Source organism: Tenrec ecaudatus, chromosome 7 (genome assembly GCF_050624435.1).
Source record: "Tenrec ecaudatus isolate mTenEca1 chromosome 7, mTenEca1.hap1, whole genome shotgun sequence".
NCBI lineage: Eukaryota > Metazoa > Chordata > Mammalia > Afrosoricida > Tenrecidae > Tenrec > Tenrec ecaudatus.
The window spans coordinates 53066699-53086959 of NC_134536.1; positions in this window are offsets into that span (position 1 = coordinate 53066699).

Consider the following 20261-nt stretch of genomic DNA (forward strand, 5'->3'; position numbering starts at 1 on the left):
TCTTTTAGCATAACAAAGACCACCTGTAGCGAGAGCCAGCCTTAAACAGCCAGGAACTGCAGTCCAGTGTCTGAGACAATTACATTTGATTTTATTCTAGCTGGCCAGGGGGATTAGAAAATAAAATCCTCTGATCTAGTAAGCACCAGCAGACTAGATAGGACAATAGCCCAGCTTTCCTCTCAGTGATTCTACAAATAGCCGGGGAGGCCCTGACTGTCCTGGGACCCTAGATGAGGCTTAGCGAACACCCCAGTGCCCCCCCTCCCAGCCCCTGCTGCAGTGCTACATACAGCACAAGGAAGGAACACCAGCTAACTCCAGCACCCAAGTGATGCCTGGCCACGGGTGCGATCTTGCTTTTGAAGTAATCCCATACAACATCTGTGGAACTCTACATCAAACGGGTACACCACCCCACTACCTTGAGGAAGAGTTGGAACTCCTCCAGCCTCAAGGACAGGTGATCAAGTCTCAGTCATTTCCTTACCTACTACGTATTTCTTCTCTCTATATTCACCAGCCCTTCTAACATTCCTACCACACACTCAGTCTCAACAAGCTCAGGTTTGTGTTAGGGTTTTATTTTCTCCCTATCACTATTTTGTTTTCATCTTTTTTCCCTCTTTCTCCTCTTCTCTCCCACTCTCTCCTATCATATGCCATGACTGGCTTCCAGGCCACTACCCTCCGCTTAGGGAAAATCAACCCAAATAGCAGGAGAAACTCCAGCCTGCCCTTGGTGGGTGTGCTGTACACCACACGAGGCACCTAGGACAAACCTCCATTAGACCTCTAAGGCGATCGCGTCAAATAGGGCAATTCTCTGCAGCACCACTGGGTCCCGGCACTGTGGGGCAGGGTCTAAACCCCTCTGGCCCAACATCCAAGCAATCAGGGATCAGCTCTCTCTTTATTCTTCACTTCCTCCTTCTTTATCCCCTCCCTATTTACCATCACAGCCAATTTTAGTGAACTCAATTGAGTTTATTTCCTTCTCTTTATTTTTCTCTTTCCTCTTTGTCTTTGCTCGCTTTGCCTCTCTCCCTGCTTGTATGATTCTCTCTGTTCCCTCTTATTCCTTGCACATAATCACTGCTGGTTCCCAGACCCCTACACTCATCCTATGGCAACCCAGTCCTCCCAGTGGGCAGGCTGACCCCTAAGATAGTGCTGCACACAAGATGAGTCAGTGCTACAAACAGCACAGCACAGGGTCAGCTATTTCTTTTAACTACTTTAAGATTCTCATTCCTTTTCTCTGTTTTTATTTTATTGTGTTCTTCTTACACATTTTCTTTTCTCCTCTCCTTCAAGCTCTTCTGTTTCCTACCACAGCCTCAACAGACTTAATTCTCCTTTTTAGTTGTTTTTTTTTAACTTTTCACCTTTGTTTACTCTGCATTTCAGTTGTGCATGGGTGAGTGGGTGTCAGTTTGCTTGTCATTATTGCCCAGTCTGTGTCTTCCTTTCTTTTTCCTCTCCTTTCACTCTCTTTCCTGTCACAAGCCACTAGCGGCATCCAGGCCACTCCCCTCTGCCTAGGGCAACTCTGAAGGCCCAACTGGGGGAGCTCTGGCCTGCATTTTTATTGGCTTGGCAAGCAGCTGGGGAATTCACGCCAGTCCTCTCCCACACACCAAGCAGCAGGGGGTTCACCCCTATAAAAAGTGGGTACATCCCCAGCCTAAATCCTGAGGCCCTACAAGTGACTGGGGGAAATGCCTCACCACCACTTGTGGGGCTCCACCCTGCTGTGGGAACATACACCCAACCTCCAAGGCGATCTCTCTGTCTATGATAATTCCCCTGCCAGCTACAGCGGTCTACACCAAGGAGGGTATACCGGCACGCCCTCCTCAACACTACAGTTTCAGAGGGAAAAAAAAAAACCACAGGCCAGCCGAAGTGCTCCAAGAACTGTGAAGCCTACTTAAAGAGATCAGCCAGGGAAGTGATGCCTTTGTGGGCCCACAACAACCCAACTAGTGTCACATGAGAGGAATAACCAACACACATTCCAAGTAATGGAATACTGGACGGCTAGGATAAGAGTGAAACCACAGGAAGATATAGTGATATCCTGACCCCTCATAATAGCCACCGGCAGGTAGTTGATAGAAGTACTCATACAAATCCCCCAAGAGAGTCCAGGGATCTTTGAATTAGGAAGATGGCTTCAGGGTCCTCTAAAACAACACGTAAACAGCAACCAGTTCTAACAGCTTCAACAAAACACCAAGAAAAACAAAAAACAATGACGGAACAAGTCATGAACCTAATGATCTGCACAGAAGAAGCAGATATTGACCTGCCAATTTTTTTTCAAAATGCTGCTTAAAGTCATAAATGATATGAGGGAACCAATTCAGAAAAAAAAAAAGATGAAATGACAGAAGGGATAAAGGCAACACACCAAAGGAAAATACAAGAGTGAAGGAATGAAATAACAGAATCCAGTGACAAATGGACAGACCTTGCAAATAGGCTTGAGGAGGCAGAGAATCGCACCTGTGACCTAGAGGATAACAAAGTGAGCCTCAGCAAATCGGAAAACCAGTTAAAAAGACGAAGTTGAAGAAAACTTGAGAGCCATGTCAGATGCTATGAAAAGAAACAATATTAGAATAATTGGACTAGTGGAACAAGACACAACAAAGAAGTCAACACCAAAAATAGCAAGGGAATTCTTAGAGGAAAACTTCCCCAGCTTAATAAATGAAAAATGACGCAACCATACAGGAGGCAGAAAGAACACCAGCCAGACTGAATCACAAGAAGAAGTCATCAAGACACACAATTGTCAAACTATTCAACTATGAGGAAAAGGAGAATATCATAAAAGCAGCTAGGGAAAAGCAAATGATCACGTATAAAGGTACCCCAATAAGAGTATGTTCAGATCTATCAGCGGAAACTATGAAGAAGAAGAGGGAATGGAGTAATATATTCCAAAAATTGAAGGAAAACAATGCAAACCCAAAAATACTTTACCCAGCCAAATTATCTATTAAGATAGGTGGAGAAGTAAGTGTCTTCCCAGACAGGGACAACCTCAAAGAATACATAAAAAGAAACCCAGCCCTACAAAAGATCCTTGCCGATCCAGTATGGGCAGAAGATCAACACTCACCGAGGGCAAATAACAAACCATCACATAGAACAACTCCACCCATAGGGCGACAAAGAAGAAACAGCCACCAGGATAGCATCAGCTCAAAAGTGGAAAGAAGGCAAACATAAACCAAACACCCAAAAGATACAAGATGACATAACAGAGTCCACAGATGAATATAATAACAATGAATATCAATGGCCTGAACTCAGGCATTAAAAGGCAGAGGCTAACAGACTGGCTCAGGAAACATAACCCATCCTTATGCTGCCTCTGGAGACTCATCTCAAGCTTACAGACAAAAACAGGTTGAGAATTAAAGGCTGGAGAAAAATATACCAAGCAAATGGTAATTCAAAAAAGCAGGGGTAGCAATCGTAATATCTGACCACATTAACCTTGAGATACAGACTATTACAAGAGATAAGGAGGGCACTATATAATGCTCAAGGGAACAACAGACCAAGAACCAGTGAGCATAATAAACATATATTCACCTAATGAGACCTGCAAAATTCATAAATCAAACACTCCAAAAGATGAAAGAAGAGATCACAGGCTTCACAATTATAGTTAGTGACATTAAGACACCATCTCTAAAAAAGACAGATCACTGGGAAAGACACTCTACAAGGAGGGTACAGATCTAAATAGCACAATTGGATGACATGATAGATATTTTCAGAGCTTTCCACTCACATGCAAAGAAATTCACATTCTTTTGAAGGTCACATGGCATATATCCAAAAATAGACCACATGCTGGGACACAAGTTAAACTTGATTAAATGCAAGCACATAGAGACTATACAGACATCTATCTGATCATTGCACCATAAAGCTGGAAGTTAACAGGACAGTGAAGGAGACAAGGATAAACAATTGGAGGATAAACAATTTCCTATTGCAAAAGGAGTGGGTATTGACACAGATCAGAAATGAAATCAGGAAGTTTTGAGAAACCAACGAGAATGAAATATGACCTACCAAAACTTGTGGGATATAGCAAAGGCATTTATCAATGGACGGCTGATAGTAATGAACGCACAAATTAAAAAAGAAGAGAGACTCGTGGATGATATGCTGACACAAAACTTACACCAATTAGAGCAGGGTCAACAGAACAAGCCTATTAATCGCAAGAGTATATAATAAAAATGAGAGCAGATAAAGGAGAGGGAAAACAAGAAAACTATGGAAAAATTAATGCCGCAAAATGTTGGCTCTTTGAAAGAATTAACAGAATTGATAGACCTCTGGCAAACCTAACCAAAGAAAGGAAGGAACAAATGACATTTGCAAGGATGAGGGATGAAACGGGACATTACAACAGACTCTAATGAAATAAAAAGGATAATTACAGAATAATATGAAGGTCTATACTCTAAAGAATTCAACAATTTGGAAGACATGGACAAATACTTGGAAACAAAATCCCTCCCTAGACTATCCCAGATGGATGTCAACAACTTCAACAGACCCATAGCAAAAGAAGAAATATACAAGGTTATCAAGGGATTACCAACAAAAAATCCCTCGGGCCAGAGGGCTTTACAGGAGAATTCTACCAAGCATTCAGGGAAGAACTAACACCAATCCTATACAAACTTTTCCAGAATATAGAAAAAGACAATTCCCAAATTCTTTTATGAAGCGAGTATAACTTTGATACCTAAAGCTAGCAAAGATGGCACAAGAATCAAGAACTATAGACAAATATCCCTAATGAAATTCAATGCATAAATCCTTAACAAAATATTGGCTAATAGAATACAAACCATATTTTAAAAATTAACCATGACAAGTGGGATTCACACCAGGGATGCAAGGATGGTTCAACATATGAAGGACCATCAGCATTATTCACCACATTGACAGGAAAAATGATAAGAACCACATGATAATATCTATAGATGTGGAAAAAGTATTCAACAATATCCAACACACATTCCTACTAAAGACACGTAAGAAGATAGGAATAGAAGGAAAATTCCTCAATATTATACAAGCCATGTATGAAAAACCAACAGCTAATGTAGTTATCAGAGAAAAGACAAAAACAATTACACTGAAAAAGGGGAACAGACAAGGATGCCCCCTCTCCCCACTCTTATTTAACATCGTACTGGAGGTTCTAGCTAACACAAATGAAAAAGGAAAGATATTAAAGTTATTCAGCTGGGGAAGGAAGAGGCGAAATCATTATTCGCAGATCAGATGATTCTATATATTGAAGTTCCCTTAAACTCCACAGGCATAGAGATGGAAGCAATAGAGGAATATGGCAGAGGGGCAGGATACAAAATCACAAACAGAAGTCTATGGGACTGCTCTACACATCAGAAAAAAACCACAGAAGAGAAGATTAAAAAGGTACTACCCTTTACAATAGCCAAGCACAAATTGAAATGCCTAGGGATATACCTGACTAAAAAAATGAAAGATTTGTATGAGGAAAATGATAAAAACACCAGTTCAAGAAAACAAGAGTGACCTCAACAAATGGAAGAATATCCCATGCTCGTGGATTGGCAGACTGATTATATAGGCACGATATAAGTTCAATGCTATCCTGATACAAATACCACCATCCTTCTTTAAATAATTGAATAAACATTACCAACTTCAAATGGAGAGGGAAGAAGCCCAGAATTAGCTGAGAACTCCTCAAGAAGGTTAAAGTGGGAGGGCTTGCTCTACCTGATTTTAGCACGTACTATACGGCCACAGTAGTCAAAACAGTGTGGTACTGGCATAATGACAGATATTCAGACCAATGGAAAAGAGATGAAAACCCAGAAATAAAAACATCATCATACAGGCAACTGATCTTTGATAAGGGCCCCCAAAATATTAAATGGGAAGCAGATGCCATCTTCAATAAATGGTGCTGGAAAAAATGGATATCTACCTGCTGAAAAATGAAACACCCTTACCTCACTCCGTGCACAAGAATAAACTCACGGTGGATCCCAGACCTTGAGATAAAACCCAAACAATTAGGGTCATCAATGAGGGAATTGGGACAAACCTGAGAACCTTGGCACGGGGATTACATAGGCTAACAGGAATAGGGAAGGATACAAATACAGAGGAGTCACAAATAGACAAGTGGGATATACTGAAGATAAGACACCTCTATAATCTAAAGAATTCACCAAGAGAGTATAAGAGAGTCCACCATTTGGGAAAACATCTTTAGCAATGAAACATCAGACAAGGGCCTTATTACTAAAATCTACAATATTTTGCAAGCTTTCAATAAGATAAAAAGTAATTGCCCACTGAGGAGGTGGGCAAAGGACCTGAACAGAAGTTTCACAGTATTTGAAATCCGAATGGTCAACAAACATATAAGAAAATGTTCCCGATCATTAGCCATAAGAGAAATGCACATCAAAACAACTATGTGATACCACCTAACACCCTCAAAGATAGCCCAATTCAAAAAACCAGAAAGTAACAAGTGTTGGAGGGGCTGTGGTAAGAGGAACTCTCATCCACTGCTGGTGGACCTGTAGGTATGTACAGCCACTATGGAAATCGATTTGGTGACTTCTCAAACAGACGGAAATTGAGTTACCATATGATCCAGCAATCGCTCTACTTGGCATATACCCAGAAGAGGCAGGAAAAAAACCATGGCCAGCTATCTGTGCTGCAATGTTTGTTGCGGCACAGTTCACAATCACAGGGAGTTGGAAACAACCCAGATTCCCATCAACAGACAAACGGATTAAAAAATCATGGTACATACATACAATGGAGTACTATGCATCCCTAAAAAGCCATGATGAACGCATGAAGCATAACGGCGCACAGGAATAACTGGAGGAAATTATGCTACGTGAAGTAAGCCAAAGCAAAAAAGGACAAGTATAACATGAGTCCACTGTGGTGTGTGTGTGTGTGTGTGTGTGTGTGTGTGTGTGTGTGTGTGTGTATGAATGAGAGAACAGAAAGGTAAGTGCAAAAGGGGCACAGGGATAAAGCTACTGTACAAACACTCCAGGGGTGAGGTCCAGGTAGTATGGCAGGGGCCAGACCAAGTCCAGGTATCCATATGGTAGCCAACCTAAATGGGGGTTGAGGGAGGAAAGGGGAAAGGAAACAAAAATGTATGATGTGGGAATAGGACACTGACCCACCCAAGGGGAGGGCATTGTTTGTGTCTTTACAGGGAAAGAGGGACCAGATATAACGCCAGTGCCAGACGAATGCAGTGTGCTGGCAAGGAGTGGGGAGCCAGTGGAGGGGCCTGAGGGCTCGGCCCCCATACCAGTTATGTGGACAACTGTCCCTCACCCCAGAAGAATTTACTTGAGAGGACAGCACTGAAGCTACAGCTAGGGGAGAGGGGCATGTTCGATCAGAGCAAAAGGTAGCAAAGAAGGGGGAGGAAGAGAGAGTGGAGCACATCCTGGCCCATCAGGCCTGGAGGACGATATCCACACTCTGAACAGTCAATGGCAGAGTGGACAATATGGCTGATCCCACTATGAGACACACCGTCCCTTGATGGCCCAGGACCCTAAGGGGGACAACACTGGAGACTCAGGGCCGGGACTTGCCCAGACTGACCCTGACACACCAAGGCAAACCACTAAAAGCGTGCAGCAGAGCAACCATGGGAGCAGAGCAGGGAGCCCCTGAGGGAGTACTAAGGACAGACTCGGGCCAAAACATGGCATCCCATTGGACATGACTGAAGGACATGCCTAGAGATTAAAAAATCAGACCTTTACCTATTTACAGGCTTTTCTTTCTTTTTAATTTTTTTCTTTTAATTAATTTATTCTTCTCTGGGTAATTGGTTTCCTTTTTTGTTGTCATCGCTGTGTTCTCACTCATCACCTATCTGGCTATGGCTTGATTTTTGGTGCATAGTATCCCTACAGATCTATCTAGATGAGATAGACTGGATGAATAGTCTGGAGAAGAAAACAACGGGACCCATGGTTCCGGGGAGACATAGGAGAGGGGAAGGTGGGGGTAAGGAGTTGATGCTGAGCAACCCAGGGACAGAGAGCAACAAGTGATCTAAAAATCAGTGTCTAGGAGGGTGTGAAAGGCCTGGTAGAGATTCTGCAAGGGCAAGGTAACCAAGAGAAATTACTGAAACCCAAATGAAGGCTGAGCATGATAGTGGGACAACAAGAAAGTGAAAAAAAAAAGAGGAAAGAAATAGATGACAAAGAGTATTTACAGAGGTCTAAGGAATGGAATGTACATCTGTAAATATATTTATATAAGATTATGGGGAAACAGATATATATGTATATATTTATAGGTTTAGTATTAAGTCAGCAGATGGACATTGGGCCTACACTCAAGCACTTACTCAATGCAAGAACATGTTGTTCTATTAAATTGGCATTCCAAGATGCACACATTCCTGAAACGATTGCTGAAGAAAAATGTGTGCATAAACAAATGTGGTGAAGGAAACTGATGTTGCCTGGCTATCAAATGATATAGCATCTTGGGTCTTAAAGGCTTGAAGATTAACAAGCAGCCATCTAGCTAAGAAGCATCAAAGCCCACATGGAAGAAGCACACCAGCTTGGCCGACCACGAGGTGTAGAAGGGACCAGTTATTAGATATCAAAGAACTAAAAATCACATCAGTGGGTGCCCACCTTCCTGATACAATCACTGAAGACAAATGTGTACATAAGCAAATGTGAAGAAAGCTGATGGTGCCTAGCTATCAAAAGATATAGCATCTGGGGTCTTAAAGGCTTCAAGATAAACAAGCGGCCATCTAGCTGAGAAGCATCAAAGTCCACATGGAAGAAAAACACCAGCCTGTCTGACCACAATGTGCAGAAAGGACCAGTTATCAGACATCAATGAGCTAAAAATCTTATCAATGGGTGCCCACCTCCCTGATACGATCAATGAAGACAAACTTGTGCATAAGCAAATGTGGTGAAGAAAGCTGATGGTGCCCAGATATCAAAAAATATAACATATGGGGTCTTATAGGCTCAAAGATTATACAAGTGACCATCTAACTGAGAAGCAACAAAACCCACATGGAAGAAACATACCAGCCTATGTGGCCACGAGCTGTCGAAGCGATCGGGTATCAAGCATCACAGAACAAAACAGGATGTCATTGAAAATGTGGGTGAGTGCAGAGTGGAGACTCAAAGCCCATTGGTAGCAAACCGGATACCCCTTACTGAAGGGTTGTGGGGAGGAGATGAGCCAGTCAGGGTACAGGTCAGGGTGCAACGATGAGACATATAACTTTCCTCTAGTTCTTAAATGCTTCTTCCCCGCCATTGTCATGATCCCAATTCTGCCTTACAAATCTGGCTAGACCAGAGGATGTACATAGGTACAAAGAGCAACTGGAACCACAGGGAATTCAGGACATAATGACTCCTTCAGGACCAGTGGTGAGTGGTGATGCCTGGAGAGTAGAGAGAATGTGGGGTAGAAACGGGGAACTGATTACAAGAATCTATGTATAGGCTCCTCCCTGGGGGAGGGACAGCAGAGACAAAGGTGGGGGGGGACGTCGGACAGTGTAATATATGACAAAATAGTAATAATTTATGAATTATGAAGGGTTCATGAGGTAGGGGGGAGTGGAGAGGGAGGGAGAAAATGAGCAGCAGAGATTAAGGGCTCAAGTAGAAAGCAAATGTTTTGAGAATGATGATGGCAACAAAGGTACATATGTTCTTGACACAATGGATGTATGTATGGATTGTGATGAGAATTGAATGAAAAAAAAAAGAATTGAATGAGCCCCCAATAAAATGATTAAAAACAAAACCCAAAAAAACCAAAGCCACACCTATACTCATTTTGCTTAATAGCTCCGAGTCCCCCATTATATTTTAAAATTCCATTTTATCAATAGTCTTCTATCTAGTTTCCTGGACTCTATATCTGTTGCATGATCAGGCTAGTGAGCCACATCCTGTTTCTCTCTTTCCTCTAAGACCTACGGTCATACACTTACTTGGCCTACTGGCCCCTTCACCCGGGGGTTGGGGTGGAGTTACTGTCCCCACTGACAAACACTTTTGTACTATAGTTTATAATCCAGAATAAAGTATAATTTACAGCTCCCTTGTATCACTCCAGCACCCTTCCCCCAAAGGGTACTATCACCCACTTTGGGAAACACTATTTTAATCCAAGGTCAAAACTTTACTGAAACACAAATAAGGCTTTACTAAAGGCAGCTTTGCCGAAGCCTAGATTTCTCACCTTTGTTGGGCAGCTTGGGCCTGAGGGGTCTCCTATGGATGGCACCCTGGTCTTGTTCTAACACATGTGGGTTCCAGCCTCATTCTTCCCTGGACACTGGTTAATGGTTGTATGAGCAGTACTTAATCCCAAAGATTTGGGGCTGATATCCGCCGAGACGTGCTCCTTGTATGTGTCATTTCCTGCACAGGGAACCTTACATTTTCCTGATTCAAATGGCTCCTAGGAACCCATTTAGACTCACTAATGTCTAGGATATCAGCCTGTGCATTCCATTTCATTTTTTACTCCCAATTTAGATAGATTCAAACTTGATTCCTTCCATTTTCCAAGTCCTAATGGATGTTTACAGCTCTTTGTCATTTTGAGTCTTGTCCCTTCGGCAAATGAAGGTCCCATGAGCTTTACTTGATCCACATCTGTGTGGTTGATGGTTGATTCCATTTTGCGGAGGCACCTCTCCCCTAGTCACACTTTGAGTGCCTTCCAACGCGAGGGGCTCATCTCCAAGCCATGTGTTTGACTGCATTTTACACTACTCAAACGATATTCAGGGGTTAATCCCTCAAAAGGGGTCAGTGTTCCATTTTTGTCATCTTATTCTGGAAGATCTCAACTTTAATGGTATTTGAAATACCTGTGACATTGCTTTATCACAGTAATAGGCAAGTCACCAAAGTATGTCAGACTGACAAACGATGGCAGGTGGAGAGACGCATCTGTATTATGACAATAGGTAAAAAGTATGTCTCAGAAAAGGTGAAACCAAGTGATTAAAATGAATTGCGGTAAAGCAGAGCAACTGGGTGACAGTATGGCCAAGGGCAGTACTGCAGAAGGACGGTAGGATACACAAGAACCAAACTAACTTTATCTACAGGAAGACAACACTAGTAGCAGCCAAATGGGATTAGATCCAATGTGGAACTCACCAAGTATTGCTCTCATACAAGTTCAGGTTGAAGTTGAAGAACTGGAAATAAGTTGACAAGAGGCAGAAGCCACCCTGTGTACATGCCATGTGAATTTCATGAACATCTCAATAGATTTGACATACTGAACACTACTGACAGAAGAAATGCGCTATGGGCTGTCTTTAAGAGCATACTACATAAAGCAAGCAAATGTTCGTCAAAAAGTAAGATCCAGGTGGATGGCACACAAGATTCTGAAATGTACTTTTGACCATAAGATAGCTAAAGTAAATGGAAGACAGGGAGTAAATGACCTAACGAAATTTCAGCGGGAAGTTCTAGAAAAGGTGACGTATTATAATAAATGTGCAAAGAACTGGAGTTAGAAAACCCAGAAGAAAGAACATGTTCAGCATATCTCAAGGTGACAGAAATAAGCCTTGAGTTGCAACGTTGAAAGATTCTAGGGCACTGTCAGATTGTCGTATGTAGTGTCGTGTGGGTTGTTTTGATGCTGGACGCTATCATTGGTATTTCAAATACAAGCAGGATCACCCAAAGTGAACAGATGTCAATGGAGCTTCCAGACTAAGACTGTGAAGAAGGAACAGTTTTTTCACTTTTGAGGAGTTAGCCACTGAAAACCTTTTGGTTAGCATTGAAACATGAGGTCAGAACTCTTGAACAGAAGTAGAACATTGCCAAGATGAGCCCTAAGGTTGGAAGGCACTTTTAAGAACTGCCTTCTCAACGTAGAGCTGACCGTGGTGACATGAATAGAACCTTCAGGAACTTCGTTTGTCGATGGGACATAACTCAAAATGAGACGAAACTGCTACAAATATCAACTAATAATCAGAACTTGGGATGTACCAAGGAAGAAATTAGGAAAATTGGAAGTCGTGACAAGTGAAATGGAATGCATCGTGCTGTTAGCTGAAATGCACGAGTATTGTCTATTTTAACTCAGAAAAGCATGTGGTTTACTAGGCTGGGAGTGACAGACTCAAGAGAATGGCATGTCATGCATCCTTACAAAGGACATTTCAAGAACTATCTTGAAGTACAATGCTGCCTATGATAGTATGATATCTACATATAAGGAAATTCAATCAATACAACCATCATGAAGTGAAGAATTCTATCAGCGTCTTCGATCTGAAATCAATCGATTATGCCGTGAAGATGCATTTACAAATACTGGCAATTGGAATGCAGAAGTTGGGAAAACATGGTGTTGGTAATAGAATGGAGCTGGAGATTGAATGATAGAATTTGGCAAGGCCAACGACTTTCTCATTGCAAACACCCTTTTCCACCAACACAAAGGCAACTATCTACTTGGACTTCTCTAGATGGAGTGCACAAGAATCAAATGGTCTATCTTGAGAAGCTCACTAACAGCAGCTAAACCCAGGCCAGGGGCTGACTGTGGAACAGACCATCAATTGCTCATATGTTAAGTTCAGATAAAAATTAAAGAAAGTGAACACAGGTCCATGAGAGCCAAAATACAACCTTGAGTCTATCCCACCTGAATATCTAAAACATTTCAAGAATAAATTTTACATTTTGACCACTAATGATAAGGAGACCTGATGAATCATGGGGTGACATCAGGAACATCATACATGAAGAAAGAAAAGGGTCCAAAAGATGGCGGGGGGATGGGGGGAAAGCCTCAAAGTGGATGTCAGAAGCTACTATGAACCTGTCCTTAATTGTAGGGCACAAAGCAATGAAGTAAAAGAGCTGATTGGAAAGTTTCAAAAGGCAGCTTGAAAAGACAGTGTCAAATGGGAAGTGTGCAAAGACTAGCAAAGATGCTAGTGAGGGAGCATTTCCTCATGTGTTTATTGGCCATTTAAGTGTCATCCTTTGTGAATCTTTTCAGGTTATTTGCCCACCTTCTCAGAGGGCTATTCTATTTTTTCTTGTTGTAGGCTTGTAAAATTCTGTAGCTCTTAGTAACTAGTCCTTTGTTATGTCATTACTAAATATCTTTTCTGAATCTATAGACTCTCTTCTCACTCTTTTAATAAAGTTGATGTGCACGCCTGCTCAAGTATTTTATTTTTATTAGGACCCATTCCATATGATGCCGCAATACCATTGCTAGGCATATACCCCAAAGAAATAAACACATCATGAGCTGATGTTTGCCCCTCTCCCCCTATATTCACTGCAGCACAGTTCACGATAGCAAGAAGCTAGAAACAGCCTAAATTCTGATCAACAGAAGAATCGGTTTTAAACAAGTTCTGGTGCATACACACAATGGAATACTTCATATCCCTAAACACAGCGGTGAGACCTTGAAACACCTCAACTCATGGAGGGATGTGGAAGCTATGATGCTGAGAGAAGTTAGTCAGGCACAAAAGGACAACTACTGTCTGAGCCCACCCCAGGAGGAACAAGCAGCCGAACGGGCCCAAGCTCAGCTTGCAGGGCATCCAGTCTTCTAGCTGGGGACCAGCCAGCTTTGTAAAGAGCCGGGTCAGTGCCATAAGCTACACATCATCCACATCAGGGAAGGATAGTGTGGGTCACTTGGCTGGAGGGCACCTCATGACAGCCGGGATCAAATGGTCATGGGGGGATAGATGGGGTGTTGTCTGTATGCTGAGCAAATAATCAGAAAATCTTGATTACATGAAAAAAAATGCAATAGCAGGATTGGAGAAAGTCTTATACAACCTACTGTCTACAGATAGCATTACTTGACGAGAGTGAGGAGGACTTGAAGCACTTGCTGATGAAGATTAGGGATTGCAGCCTTCGGTATGGACTAGAACTCAATGAAAAGAAAACCAGCATCCTCACAATGGAACCAATAGGTAGCATAATGATCAGCGGAAAAATGAGTGAATTTGTCAACAAATTTGTTGCTTGGATCCACAATCAGTGCTCATGGAAAGAGTAGTCAAGAGGTCACATGATGCACTGCATTGGGTAAATCTGTGACAGGAGATCTCTTTAAACTAATGAGAAGCAAGGCTGTATCTTTGAGGACTATGGTGCATGTGACCCAATCCCTGATATTTTCACTTGCCTCATATGCATGGGAAAGGTGGACATTGAATAAGAGAGACAAATGATTACTGACACATTTGAATTATTGTGCTGGTGAAGAATATTGGATGTACCACGGGCTTCCCAAAAAGGAACAAGGAAATCTGTCTTGGGCCAAAGCATATCCAGAGTGCTTCTTAGAGGAAAGGATGGTGCGACCTAATCTCACGGACTTCGGACGTGCTAGCAGGAGAGTCCCTGGAGAAGGACGTCATGATTGGGAAAGTAGAGGGGGAGTGAAAAAGAGGAAGGCCCTCAACAGGATGGATCAACACGGTGGCTCCAGCAGAGAACAGGTGTTAGGATCACGTGGGAATGGGCAGTGTTCCGTCCTGTGGTGCATAGGGCGGCGTGGCATTAGGGATATCATTGCTAATGTCAAGTGGATCTTTGCTGAAGGTAGAGGATGCCAGAACTGTTTGCTTATTTTTTATTGACAATAAGAAACTATGGATAATATTGAGAAGAATGGGACTTCCCTGCACCGGAGGCAGATGATGGAACAGAATTAGGCAATACTTACATGGTTTCAAATTAGAAAAGTTGTATCCTTTCACTATACTTATGCAATCTCTATGCTCAGCAAATAATCTGAGAAATTTAACTATATGAAGAATAAGACGGCATCGGGCTTGGAGGAAGACTTATTAACGACCGGCAATATGCAGATGACAAAACCTTGCTTGCTGAAAGTGAGGAGGACTTGAAGCATTGCTGATGAAGCTCAAGAACTACAGCCTTTAGTATGAATTGCAACTCAATGTAATGAAAACCAGAATTCACAACTGGATCAATAGACAACATTCTGAACAATGGAGAAAAGATCGAAGTTGTCAAGAATTTCATATTGCTAGGATCCACAATGCACATGGAAGCAGAAGTCAAGAAATCAAATGACGTTCTGCAAGACTGCACAAGACTTCTTTAAAGTGTTAAAGAACAAGGATGTCACTTTTGAGACTAAAGCCCAACTACTCTGGTATTTTTTATTTCCTTAGATGCTTATGGAAGTTGGTTAGCAAATAAGGAATACCCCAAAGAAGAAATAATATGCATTTGAATTATGGTGCTGCTGCTGAATATTGAAAGGACCATGGACTGCCAGAACAACAAAGAAATCTGTATTGGATGAAGTACAACTAGAATGCTCCTTAGAAGCAACGGTGGTGAGACTTTGTCTCATGTAGTTTAGACATGTTACCAAGAGAGACTAGTTTCTGGAGCAGGACATCATGTTTGGTAAAGTAGGTCAGAGAAAAAGTGTACAAGCCTTGATTGACATAGTGCCTGCAACAATGGGCTTAAACTTCATGATCGTGAGGATGCTGTAGGACAAGGCAGTTTCCATCTGTTGTTCATAGGGTAACCATGAGTCGAACCAACTCAACCACAGCTAGCAGCAACATCTTCACCCGATTTTGAATGTTTTAGAACTGGGGCCCAGTTCTAAAAAATGCCATGTTGAGCCTTGTGACTAAGTCCATATGACTTGCAGAGCCAAAATCATTATCTGGTCCTTCCCAGAAATACTTTGCAGCCCCCTATCACAGCTTCTATGCCTCTTTCTTAATTGTCACTGCCAGAAACTGTAGCTACCCCAAAGAAAGAGTAGCCCCCAAATCCAGGGCAACATCTTTGTTTCTTTCTTCTATTGGATCTTAGGTCTGTACCTTTTACTTCTGCGCTGCTTTGTTGACTTTGTGCTGTACTCAAATAGATTTTTTTTAGTATTTCTGAATTGTTCTCTGTGAGAAGAATGGTTTAAATTCCTAGTTTTCCACAACATCATTTCCATAATGTCATGAAGAAGATATTTTATGGAATTTTACAATCCAATTTAACACAAATTCAAGCTGAAAAATAGGTACTTGAATGCCCTCTTTTGTTGTTTGCCAGATATTTTCATTGGTTACATTTGATCTCTTCTAGTTGTTTGCTGGGTAGGGTTAACAATGAGGGGCCTTCGTTGAGATGTGTTGATGCTGGTGCTGCAACAGTGGACTTAAATATATCACTTGTGAGGATGTCAAAGGACCAGTTGTACATGGGGTCACGATGAGTTGGTACTGACCCAACGAGACGTAACAATTAAACACAACTGTTTGTAATAGTGGTGCAGGCTGGAGCCATTCCAGATTTGGTTGTCATATTTATAAGCAGTGCTATCGCCATGCAAATATGGCTTTCTTTCCAGACCATTTTTTTAAAGTACTTTTACCAGGGGCTCTTACATCTCTTATCACAATCTACACATTCATTCAATGTGTCAAGCACATTTGCCACCATCATCATTTTCAACGTATTCTCTTCCCACTTGAGTCCCTGATATCAGCTCCCCATCTCTTACCCCTCCCTCCCCCACCTGTCCTCTCTAATGAACCCTTGATAAGTTATAGATTATTTTTCCATATCTTACATCAGCCTCCATCGCCCCTCACCCACTCTTTTCTGTTATTTGTCCCTCTGGGAGAGGGTTCTAGATTGATCCTTGTGATTGGTTTCCCCTTTCTCCCCCCAACCTCCCCCTAATTACTACTCCCTGCTCCCTGCATCGCTACTCTCATTGTTGGCCCTGAGGAGTTTATCTGTCCTGGATTCTGTGTGTTGCGAGCTCTCATCTGTAGCTGTGTGCATTCTCTGGTCTAATCTGATTTGAAGGGTAGAATTGAGGTCATGATAGTGGGGTGAATGAAGCACCAAAGAACTAGAGGAAAGTTGTGTGTTTCATCGGTGCTATACTGCACCCTGACTGGCTCATCTGTTCCCTATGACCCCTCTGTGAGGGAATTTTCCAATTGTCTACAGATGGGCATTGGGTTTCCACTCCATGCTCCCTCCCCAGCCCCAATACACCTTGGGTATGATTTAATTCTGGGTCTTTGATGCCTGATACCTGATCCCATTGACACCTCACGATCACACAGGCTGGTGTGCTTCTTCCATGTGGGCTTTGTTGTTTCTTGGCTAGATGGCTGCTTGTTTATCTTCAAGCCTTTAAGATCCCAGATGCTATATCTTTTGATAGCTGGGCACCATCAGCTTTCTTCACATTTGCTATGCATCCTTTTTGTCTTCAATGATTGTGTCGGGAAGGTGAGCATCACAGAATGAGATTGTTAGAACAAAGTATTCTTATGTTGAGGGAGTATTTCAGTAGAAGCCCAATGTCCATCTGCAACCTTAATTCTTAACATATAGATATGAGTACATAGTTCTCTTCCCCTCTCATTATATATATATATTTACATATGTACATGCCTGCATTTAGGCCTCTGTAAATGCCCTTTGCCTCCTGGTTCTTTCCTCTATTTCCTTTTTACTTTCCTCTTGTCCCATCATCATGTTCGGCCTTCATGGGGGTTTAGTAATTCCTCGCTGCTACATTGCCCTTGATTGAGCCCCACTAGGCATCCTATGACCTTCCTTCCATTGACTTTAGTTCACTTTTTTTTCCCTTGTTCCTGGCTTGGTTATCCCATCCTCCCTTCCTTTCTCCCATATCCCCCTGGAATCATTGATCCCATTAATTTCATCTCCGAATTATTTATCCCGCCTATCTTATCTAGATAGACATACAGATACATTAATGAGTGCGCAGAAACAGGGAAAGCCAAATAAAACAACAAAGGAAGTCAAAACCAACAAAACGATAGCAAGAGCAAAACCAAAACTAAAATAATAACAAAAAGAAAGCCACTGACAAAAATGAAAAAACTTATAAATAGTTCAAGGCCCAGATCTCTCCAATGATAGATTAAAAGAAAAAAAATGCCTGAAGTAAATCTATCTTATATTTCCATTTCATACTAACCTTCAAATGGCAGCTTTTATCAGGAACTCTAAAGAGCTCAGCACTTCCCTATTGTTTATTAAGTCCTTTGCCTATTGGCCCATGGTGCTCTTTATTTCCCTTTTCAAACTTTTTCTCTTACTGGTATGTATGGTAGGTGTACAATGCTCTCTGGTCAAATAGGACACTGGGCTCTGCTAAAAATATTCCAAATTATCTCCAGCCAACTTACCACTTCTTTAGAATGGACTTCCTCCCATTACTGCTTTTTAAAATTCAGCCCAGATGAGTTCATGTATAACCACCTTTCCTTACTTTTGTATCCCTCACAGGGCCTTGCACATAGCATACATTCAATAAGCCTGCATTTGGAAATAAAGAGTTGGGCTCTTAAATATTTGCTTTTTATATTTCATCTCAACACTTTGGCTACAGAAACAAAGGCAAACTACTCTTCATTTGGGTACTGCCAAATCTTTGTATTACATCGCATGTATTTGAAGCATTAAAAAAAGTAATTGCTAAAATTACTGAACTTGTTATTCCCAGTGAAGTGACTTGATACTAGTTGAATAAGGCCAGTTATCTGAGTTGGTTTTGACAAATGTCTGATAACTGTTTTAGACCACAGTTGATTCCTTTGAATCGATTCAATTCTATTTTAGGTACCTGGCAAGGTAAATCATGTGACAAATGTCTAAGACACTCAATGTTGTAGCATTTTTACTTTTCATTAAGTCTACTGAACCCAGGCCTCTGGATAATGTTACAAGAGACTCTTCAAGAATGGACCAGGTTAGTTCCCCTGAGAATCAAGAGAAAAATGTATGGAAATGCATTTGTAATAATACGACTCTTAAAACTTTCTAAGCTAGACAAAAATGCCCTATGTAAGTAACATGTGCTAAGTTGGATATTCATCTTCTCGAGACTTTGAAAAATAACCTTTATGTAAAACTTGCATCTGATGGGAAAATTACATTTGTTCTGTGTGTTTGGAGAGTTGTCCTCAACATTGGCACATAGTAGGCAGTCCTCAAGTAGCGGCTGGCCAGGTGCGCTTGGGGCAGAGCTGAAAGAAGGGCCAGGAGGACAATGAAGAGCGGTCTGGGGCACTGACTATGATGGGGCACCAGGGTCTGGTAAGCATGGGGCAAGATAGGAAATGTCTTTAGATTTTGAATTCTGAGAAATGAAAATCTTCAGAGTTTCTATGTGCAAGTAACAAAAAGTACTGGAAAAATCCCAAGGTTTTAAGATTCAATGCTTGTATCTGCCCAGCAATGAATATGCATTATTCAAGAGACCTGCCATACGGATAGAAAGAATGCCCATTCTATCAGACACGAATCAAGAGTTGTTGGAGGGAACCCTTCCTCCAAAATACCTGGTAATATTTCACCACTAGGGATTTACACTTTGTTTTTGTCAACCTTTTACTTCCCCTGTAATCCTCTTTTGGGGAAGGTAACACTTGAACGCTATTAATATTTTAATATGAAGGTGCTATTCATGTTCTTCCACAAAGTCTTTTACATTAGAAAATGTGTGTTACCATCATGACCTGCAAAAAGAGGAAAACAGTTAACCCCCTAAGGATGTGGGCAAAAGAACTGAAAAGAACTTTCACTAGAGAGGAGACCCATATGGCCAATAAGCATATGAGAAAGTGTTCCAGGTCATTAGCCATAAGAGAAATGCAAATCAAAACAACCACGAGATACCACCTAACACCCCTGAGGCTAGCCCAGATCAGCAAATCAGAGAGTAACAAGTGTTGGAGGGGCTGTGGTGAAGTAAGAACCCTCCTCCACTGCTGGTGGTTGTGTAGATTTGTACAGCCACTGTGGAAAGCAATCTGGTGACACATAAAGAAAATGGAAATTGATCTACCTTATGACCCAGCCATGCCTCTACTGGGCATATATACCCGGTGGAAGCAGCAAATAAAACACGACCAGTCATACGCGCTCAATGTTTATTGCAGCACAATTGCAAAGACTTGAAAACAGCATAAGTTTCCATCGATGAGTGGATTAGTAAACTCTGGCACATACACACAAAGGAGTACTATGCAGCACTGAAAGCACAGACGATCACATGAAACACGTCGTCTCATGGGAAGAGCTGGAAGGAAT